This window comes from Dasypus novemcinctus, chromosome 30 (genome assembly GCF_030445035.2).
Source record: "Dasypus novemcinctus isolate mDasNov1 chromosome 30, mDasNov1.1.hap2, whole genome shotgun sequence".
NCBI lineage: Eukaryota > Metazoa > Chordata > Mammalia > Cingulata > Dasypodidae > Dasypus > Dasypus novemcinctus.
In genome coordinates, this window is record NC_080702.1 from 48404742 (window position 1) to 48413976 (window position 9235).

At 36.7% G+C, this 9235-nt stretch overlaps 1 pseudogene; it reads right to left on the reverse strand.

Moving 5' to 3' along the window:
* Positions 1-2640: 2640 nt before the first annotated feature.
* Positions 2641-3308, reverse strand: LOC101412984 (ras-related protein Rab-18 pseudogene; annotated as a pseudogene).
* Positions 3309-9235: the final 5927 nt, after the last annotated feature.

Consider the following 9235-nt stretch of genomic DNA (forward strand, 5'->3'; position numbering starts at 1 on the left):
TCCACATTTACACATCATAAAAAGCAATGTGTGTGTTTTCAACATTTCCTACTACATCTTATTCTACAATTAAACCAAGATATTAAGACATAATTTCAGATTTTTATGTAGGCAAACTTTTCTTTCTGCTGTAGACTTAGGTAAATACGACATTAAATAATTTATTTCTGAGCCATCACTACAAATGGTAAACCAGAGTGGCATTTTAAAAATTAGTGATTTCTCTGAGCTAATGGTCATTTCTGAAAATATCAATAATTAGCTCTGTAGTTGCATTCACTTCCCATTCTTTGGGATACCTGTGAATTCATTTTCTTTTTTTTTTTTTTCCCCTAGGAAAACAGGCTATTGTATTTATTCAAAAATAATAAAAGGTTACAATATCAACCTATCAAACAAAATTACTTTTTAAAATTGTATTCAATCAACTCATTTGTATCCAAATTCTGACCAAACTGACAATAATCCAATTTGCACAGAAAGACTATTATAGCTCAAGAGCAAGAAATAATAACCAGAAAAGTCTTATTAATACAGATACCACAAATACACAAATCTAAAGTTTTAATATAACATGAATAAAGTGTGTAAGTACATGTTAGCTACATTTCTCCAACATTATAGTAGTAAATGTTTGATTTTAAGTATAAACATACAGAATGTATAAAAGCTTTAATAACGTGTAATGCAGTCTTAACAAGTGTAAGCCAGAGAGAATGTGAGGCTTTCATCTGTGAAGATGTACATTTCATAATGAACCCAACCTGAAATGCATTAACACACTTACTGCAAAAGTGACCCACAAAAATGCTTACTGTGGCATCTTTTATAGAAACTCTTACTGAGGGTTATCATAGTATCCAACCTTAAAAGACAAACTACTTATTTTGGGACTTAAAATATCAGGAATCAATGTAAACTAAATAGCATGAGCAAAAAAATATACAATGTACAATAGCAAGAGGTTAGAAAACTGAATACTGTGGAAAAGATTCATTAGTGTACCACTGGTTTTGATAAATTATTGGTTACTTATTACAGTAAATGATCAAGATTTTCATTCCAACAGTATTTTGCCACACATATCAGAATCTGGAAGCAATATTTCTTTCTCAAAATGTCATTTAGTGTTTTTCCCCCCACCCCTCAAAACACAGAAACAGGTTTCTGAATAACTAGCCATTTACAAAGTCATAAAATACAGGTCTTCATAAACATTAAACAAGTTACAGTTGAGGTACTTGAACAAATACTACCAACACTTATGAAGAAAAAGGTGGCAGTTTGAAAAGTGGTAAATATTACATGAGTTATGATAAACACACTATTCATGTCCTTCTAAAACCAAAATGGGGGGAAATCTTATTTCCATTCTGCCAAACACCACCTAACCAGACTGATCCAAGAGGCCATTTGCCCAAGGTACATACAACAGAAATGAAAATGCCAGGTAAGCAACCAATTTACTCATTGAAGTAAATTAATTTACTCATTGAATATTACTCAATTTACTCAATGAGGTAAATTAAAAAGTAAGACCAGGCTGCTTTAATGTACCAATGCTAGTTAGAAGCATCATCAAAAGAATAATGATTTAATTATAAGTGACCTGGTCTACATACTGTAATGAGAATTTTGCTTAGTAATAACAAAGAATTAACAGTGCACATCCTAGAAAAGCTGTGGAATCATGCTTTCCTAACAGAATTCACCAGTTTGATGATACACGTACACCTCCCAGTGTTTCTAGGAGTTCTACATACGAAGTAATTCTATAACTGATAGGAGGATACAAGCAAAAAAGCAACCAAAAGCAGACCTTGTATCAACATATACTAGATGGATAGATTTTTTTTTAAATAACATGATAAATGTAATTCATAAAATCAAATGCACTCATAAAGGAGCACCTATTTAATGTGACATAAAAAACTGCTGACTGCAAATTGGGCATGCTGACCATAACGTTTTACCTGGGAAAGCTGGTGAGTGGGATTTCTTGCAAATATTTACTGCCATGATACAAAAAGTATATGTGCGAACTGCCAGGTCCCTAAAGTAGCTGTTAAGAGTTTATATACAGAAAGATGTCACTGTCGCAGTGTGGGCTCGCCCGGAGGGCCGCTGCAGGGGAGGTGTGGGCTCGGGTGGAGGGCTGCAACACACGGAGGGGCCTTCCGAGAAGGCGCCCCAGGCCGGCAAGGTGTGGAGGACGCGCGGTAGGAAGAAGACTACCGAGGAGACCAGGATCTGTGCGCAAGTCTGATTTATTCAGGAAGTACAGCAGTTAATATAGGGCGAAGATGGGGGAGGGGCAGGGGGCGTGGCCAGGGGGCGGCAGACGGCTGATAGGTTCGTGCAGGGGTGCATCACTGGTTGCGGGCAGAAGACGGGGTAGCCAGGGTTCTCGGCGGCAGCGAGGCGGGGCTGTCATGGCGCGGCGGTGGCCCTCAGGGGAGAGGCGGGGTTAGGCCACCGAGGGGGAAGCACCGAGGGTGCAGCTGGGCAGAGGGGCGGGCAGTACGCCCGAACCCCAAGCAGAGGGACTTAACGCCCGTTCCCGCCACCCGGGTCCGACTCGCACCGGCGCCTGGAGACGAGCCGACCCTTGCTGTCGCCGCGCTCCCACACGGTGCCACCCTACATATCACTATCTGATAAATATGCAAGAGAAGAAATTTCTCAGCGTTTATAACACAGAACAATAACCACCACAGGTGCCTCCCCTTGGCCTTCTTCCCTGTGTGACAGTTTTACTCCTTTATTCTGGTTTTCACTTTCCCACAGCCCAGGGGTCTGAATGACCTTTTCAACAAGTTCCTCAAAAGCATATTGGACACCATCACAGGTCTTTGCACTCGCCTCTATGAATAACATGGAATGCTTTCATGCAAATTACAGGTCTTAGTTTCTATCAACTTCATGATTTTCCTTATCAATTTTATTTCAAACTAACATGTTTACTATGTCATTTCTTGTGCAGTATGTTTCCAATTCATTTAACCAATTCTCCAGTTTAACAAAGGTATCTCTTCTTGTGACATCATAAACTAATATAACACCCTGTGCACCGCTAAAATAACTGGGAGTTAATGTTCTGAACTGTTCTTGACCAGCGGTATCCCATATTGCAAGTTTAGCCTTATTTCCACCCACTGAAATTGTTTTCACTTTAAAGTCAATACCTATAGTTGCTGCAAGTTCTGGATCAAATGTATCATCTGTGAACCTCAAGAGCAGGCTGGACTTGCCCACCCCACTCTCGCCGATGATGAGTATCTTCAGGGTATCAGCACTTCCTCGTCCATCCTGACCACCGCTCTGAATCCAGCTGGCAGCCCCGGCCCGTCTCTCAACCCTGTCCCTGGTAGAGCTCTTCATTTTCAATTGTAATTTTTCAATGACCAGGTTCAGACTCTGATGTGAGTCATACACACATCAGAACTACTATTTTCATTGAAAGATGTTTCATTTATGAGGGATTATAAAATGTCTGTTTTGATTGCACCATAATCTGTTAAATAAAAATACTCAGCTTGTCATTTCTTTCTGGAATTCTCTCCAGTGCAAGTAAAAGAGCCACCTTATTCCACATTACTTGAATTAGGATTCAATCAGAAATTTCTTTCCAAATTAAAGCTTTTTAAGAATTTTGATCTTAGTCCATTTTCCTTGTTATAAGTAAGCTTATTATTATTCCAGCAGAAGAAGAACTTTTATAATTGATAAAAAGGCAGTGACCACCCAAGTTTTTGAGGGGAGAGAGGGAAGAATAGGAGTAATACGGGGACATTTTGGAGACATTGGAAATCTCCAGCATGACATGGAAATGATGGAAACAGGCCATTATATATTTTGTCATAACCTATATAAATGTGTGAAACAGAGGGAAAACTATAATCTAAACTATAGTCCATGGTTAGTAGCAGTGCTTTTATAAGTGTTCATTAATTGTAACAAATGTACCACACTAATGAAACCTGTTGTTAATGTGATAAAGTGTGGTATGGTGAGGGAGTGTAACATATGGGTATCCCCTATATTTTTATGTAACACTTATGCAATCTAAAGCCTCTTTAAAAATAAAAAATACCATTTTTTTTGAATTTGAGAAAAAAACTTAGCATGCATACTCATCTTATTAAAGAAATTAGAATTACGTCTTTCAATAATTGGAAGTATAAAAAAACCGATCAGCTAAGAAAGTTGATATTTCTGTTATAATCAAGAACACTGTATAATCCAGAAGACGCCACTGAAATTGTTGACTCCGCAAATATGCCTTCTTTCTGCAATCAGGTAGAAAGGGACTCATGCCTTTAATATTGGTTAAAAGGCATCATAACTGCAATTTCCCCATCTTCAGGAGGACAGAAGACAAGCCAGAAAGAGGTAGGAAATGCTGCTAAGAGCCATGTACCCTACTGACCTCATACCACACCTTGAAGACAAATGGTAGATGCCAATCTTACTTTCACTTTGAGTGTATTTATGGAGAGAGGGTGATTATATATCTTTCAAAACCCCTAAGGACCTTCCCTGTTGCCTTTCTAAATACATAGCTGGTGAATTGATTCATAAGGTAAGATTTTTATTGAACATTTTGCATCTGTGAGTGATGGAGACCTTTTCAGCTCTGTTATATTCTCTTATTTTCCTACTTAGATCTTTTCTTACTTCCCCATTCCTGCATCTTCCATTTTTCTCTTTAAAAAAAAAAAAGTATTCCTGGTTTGTCAGTAACCTTTCATTCTCTCCAGGTCCCTAAAATATGAGGAAACAATCATGATTCACCCTAAACTGAGGGTATAAATTTTTCTTATGGAAAACTAAATTTATTCCATAAGAATCTTCAAATGTGTATAAGAATAAAAAGACTTCATATTGTCTGTTATTGGTGAAACTTAAGTGTAGTTTAGGATTTTTTTTAATGGAAATCTTGAAGAAAGGCTGTAAGATACAGAGCTCAGCTAAAGAAACATCCATAAATTCAGTGAGGGATAAATACCAGATTACAGAAGGAAATACTGGTTTGTTTGTTTTTTTTTCCTCAAGAAGTGGGGGACTTAATTATTGCCTGCACACCATGAAATGTAAATTATATATAGAGAGGACAAGACCCATTTTGAGTGAGGTCTATTCTGTTCACTTAAATTTTGTTGTGTGAGTAAAATAAATATTTCAGGACCCTATCACGAGAAATTTTGAAAATATCAATTTATCATTAAGTGTCCAGAATGGGGGAAGTGAGAATAAACATCCTCAATTCCAAGGAATATCATTTAAACTAAGACACAGTAGAAAAGAATAATAGAGCCATTACCTCTTACAATGCATCATAGTAATATAGTCAGTGTCTAAGTGAGAATACTTCAAACATAGGAGCAATGATTCCTTCCTCCACTGCCAAGAGCTGAGTTTCCAAAAAAAGCAAATTCTAGAGTAACAGTATTGAATAAGGCGATCCTGAACTTCACCTCCTAGTATCTTTATCCAATGTCACTCTTTCCATTTCTCACCACTTCCAGGTCACCCTTCTCAAAAGAATTGGAAGAACCCACATATAAATAACCCTGAGATACATCATCCTAAATGTGGTTCATATGTGTTTCATCTCCCAGAGTTTCTTGAATGAAGGTATTTTTTTTAATTTATATTGTCATTAAAGAGGGAACCACTATTGCAACAATAAATCACTAAAATGAACCTGTGGTTCATTTTCTTTGGGAAGAAAATATCATGGGAGGGAATGTCTTACTGACAGTAAATGCAGGGACAAAGAGAAAGTTTCAAATATAAAACAGTCCACAGATATAAATTTGTTTTATTTTCCAATTTCTGTTTCAGTGTGAGTAAGCATTTGATTTAAATTTCAGCTAAATTTTTCACAGTTCCACTTAATGGAAATTTTAAATTTTCTCATTGTGTATTTCAGCTTTAGAAGTTTTATTTATTTCATTATTGAAATGTTTGTGCCATTTTATATCATTTAAATATTCATTTTAATTTTCTAAAACTCATTAAAAATGTTTATTGTCTGAATAATTTCAAAATCTGAGAAACTTAAAGGCTTTTTCCCAAATGTCTGCTTTTTTTCTGGCTCTTAGTCATCATAATTTGTTTTCTTAGTGCCTATATTGATTTTTTAAAATTTTTAGCAGATATGTAGATTACACAAATGTCACATAAAAAAGATAGGGGATTCCCATATGCACTGTTCCCCACACCGCTCACATGTTCCCACATTAACAAGAACTTTCATTAGAGAGGGGTACATTCATTGTAATTAATGAACACATTTTGCAGCATTGCCACTAAGCATGGATTAAAGGTTTCATTGTAGTTTTCACTCTTTCCCACATAACCTACACCAGTCTGTAGGTTGTGGCAAGATATATAAAGGCCTGCATCTGTCATTGCAATGTCTTTCAAGACAGTTCCCAATTCCTTAAAATGTCTCCATATTACACCTGTTTTTCCCTCCCCCTGACCTCAGAACATTCCCCTGGATGGGGGATGTGGACCAGTAACTCCACATTCCCTACACTTGGTTTTCAGTACTTCTATTTGAATGTACAGTTGGTGCTGGAGTTGGTAGGTATATGTCCATGAAAATTGAATCTTTTGGCTGTCCATATACTTTCTCGGCTCTGAGCCTCAATGGAGTTGCAACACCTTCTCTCCAGCTCATTGGTCTCACCCAGGACAACTGGAAAGATGTGATGTTGGACAACTACCGTACCAAGGAACCACATGAGTCTACAACTGCAAGCAAGAATGTCCCATCCATTGACCCCATGGGATCACAGCCCCTTTTTGATTAAAGGTGGATTGGACATTACCATTCCAGAATCTTCAGGATTGGTAAATGAACTATGGACTAAATTAGACTTACTGGTATATTATAGACTTATTGTGTTTGTAGCAATGGAAGAAATTATAGCATTAATATACTGATTTTTAAAATTGTGCTCTGTTTAATTTGTTGAGCCCATATTTGTGTAAATTCTTGAAGGTCTTCGTGGGAAAGAGAGCTCACATTTGAACTTATTTTGAAATTAGCAACCTAAAAAATTTAATGTTAAGTAGTGCACCCTAAGCCTTTAAGGCCACACCGGTGTGCTTTCAGACTGCACATTGGATCCCAATTCAGAGGGTTTTCCCACCAGTAGCACCATGACCAGAAGTGAGTCTCTTGATACCCATAATTGATTAATGTATTTATACATTGTTAATCATTGCAATGCAAATATAATTCCAATGATCCATGCTCTATACTGGAATCTCTTACCAGATACAAGGAAATTCAGCCTAAGAAAATCAATTTAATACATTCCATTAAACCAAGGAATAAGAAAATAACTTGAAAATTTTGATTGATGCAGAAAATATGAATGATGAGTTCCAACACCTTTTCATGGCTAGAATACTTAGAAAAAATAAGAATAGAAATCACTTCCTAAGAAGGGTAAACAAAATACTTGCAAAAACACTGGTAATCTTATCCTCAATGCTGAAAGAGAGAAGGCATTCCCCTTGAGGTCTGGAACAAGACAAGGGTAGTTGCTTTCAATATTATTACAGAGTATTGTAATGGAAGTTAAGAAATTAGGGCATAAAACTAAATAAAATATATATAAATTTTAAATGAAGAAGTAAAACAATCTGTTTTAAGAGGTGTGATAATTCTTTATATAGAACATGGCAAAGTTTCCCCAAGAAAACACTAGAGCTCATAAATGAATCCAGCCAAATGAAACCCATGAGGTTACCGTGCAAAGATTTGTTGTGTTTTATATACCAGAAAGAACATTCTTAACTGGGCAATTAAAAAGTCCATTCACCATATCATCTAAAAGAGTGAAATACATAGGGATAATTTTAACTAGACAGGGTGAACAATGAAATTTTGAAAAAAAAATGTTGCAAGAATTTTAAAAAAGGCAAAGGATTTATTTGATCTGAATAAAAATGCCTTGCCAGTGGGCCCTACTTTGGAATTTGCACTCCTGAGTGTGATTGAGTTGGACTCAGATGTGACCTCTCTACACATGCTTCTTCTATCACTTGTACTGAACCTGTGGTTCATATCGGGGTTTTTTATGCTCAGGAGACTTGAATTTCTAGACTGGCCATGTGCCAGCAGGGCCCTGAGCCTCAGCAGAGTTGCAACACTACTCTCCTGTTCATTGGACTTGCCCAGGTCAGGTGATAGGGAGGTGAGGATAGTCAAACATCACATCAGGAAATTGAGACAATCTACAACTGAAGACATCCATCCACTAGCCGCATGTGATCTAAGCTCCCTCTCAATTTAGAAGAGGAGTGAGCATCACCATCCCAGTGTTTGCAGGATGAGGAATAAAATATATTAGAATTGACTTACTGGTATTATACTATAGAATTATTGTTTTTCTAGCAATGGAAGAAATTATATTATTGATTTGGAGACAGTGATGATGGGAGCTGATGAAGACAGGAAGAGAGAAGAAGAGGTGTGATATGGGGGCATTTTCAGGACATGGAGTGGTCCTGAATGATATTGCAGGGACAGATGCAGGACTTTATATATACAGCCATAACCCACTGAATGTACTGAGAGAAAGTGTAAACTGCAACATAAACTGTAATCCTTGCTCTATCGCAATGCTCCAAAATGTACTCATCAAATGCAAAGAATGTACTACACTAATGAAAAAAGTTGTCAATATGTGAGGAGGGTGGGATGTTGGTAGTGGGGTATATGGGAAGCCCTTATTTTTTTAAATGTAACATTTTTTGTGTGCTATGAAAAATAAATTAGAAAAGAGCTAAGTAAATCACAAGGCACTCTGTCTTAATGAATATGAAGAATTAATATTATTAAAGATGTCAGGACTACCCAAAGTTATCTACAGTTTCAGTATAATTCCCATCTAAGTTCTAAGAGTCTTTTTAGCAGAAATGGAAAAGCTGATTCTGATCCATATGGAAATATACTTCAGTAGCACTCCAATACCACCTTATGGTGATGCATTTATTTATTTGCTTGTCTCTTGCTTTATAAAGACTGTGAGCTGTTTGAGCAGAAGCAAAATATCTTACTCTTTGATTTATTCCCAAAATATAGTTTAGTGTTTGCTGTATTTTTTGCTGAATAAATATTTGTTGAATGACTGAGAAATCAATGATTTAGTGAGGTGAGCATATATTGCTAAGTATTTGAGAGAATGGAGAAGCGGTGTGAGAAAAGGAA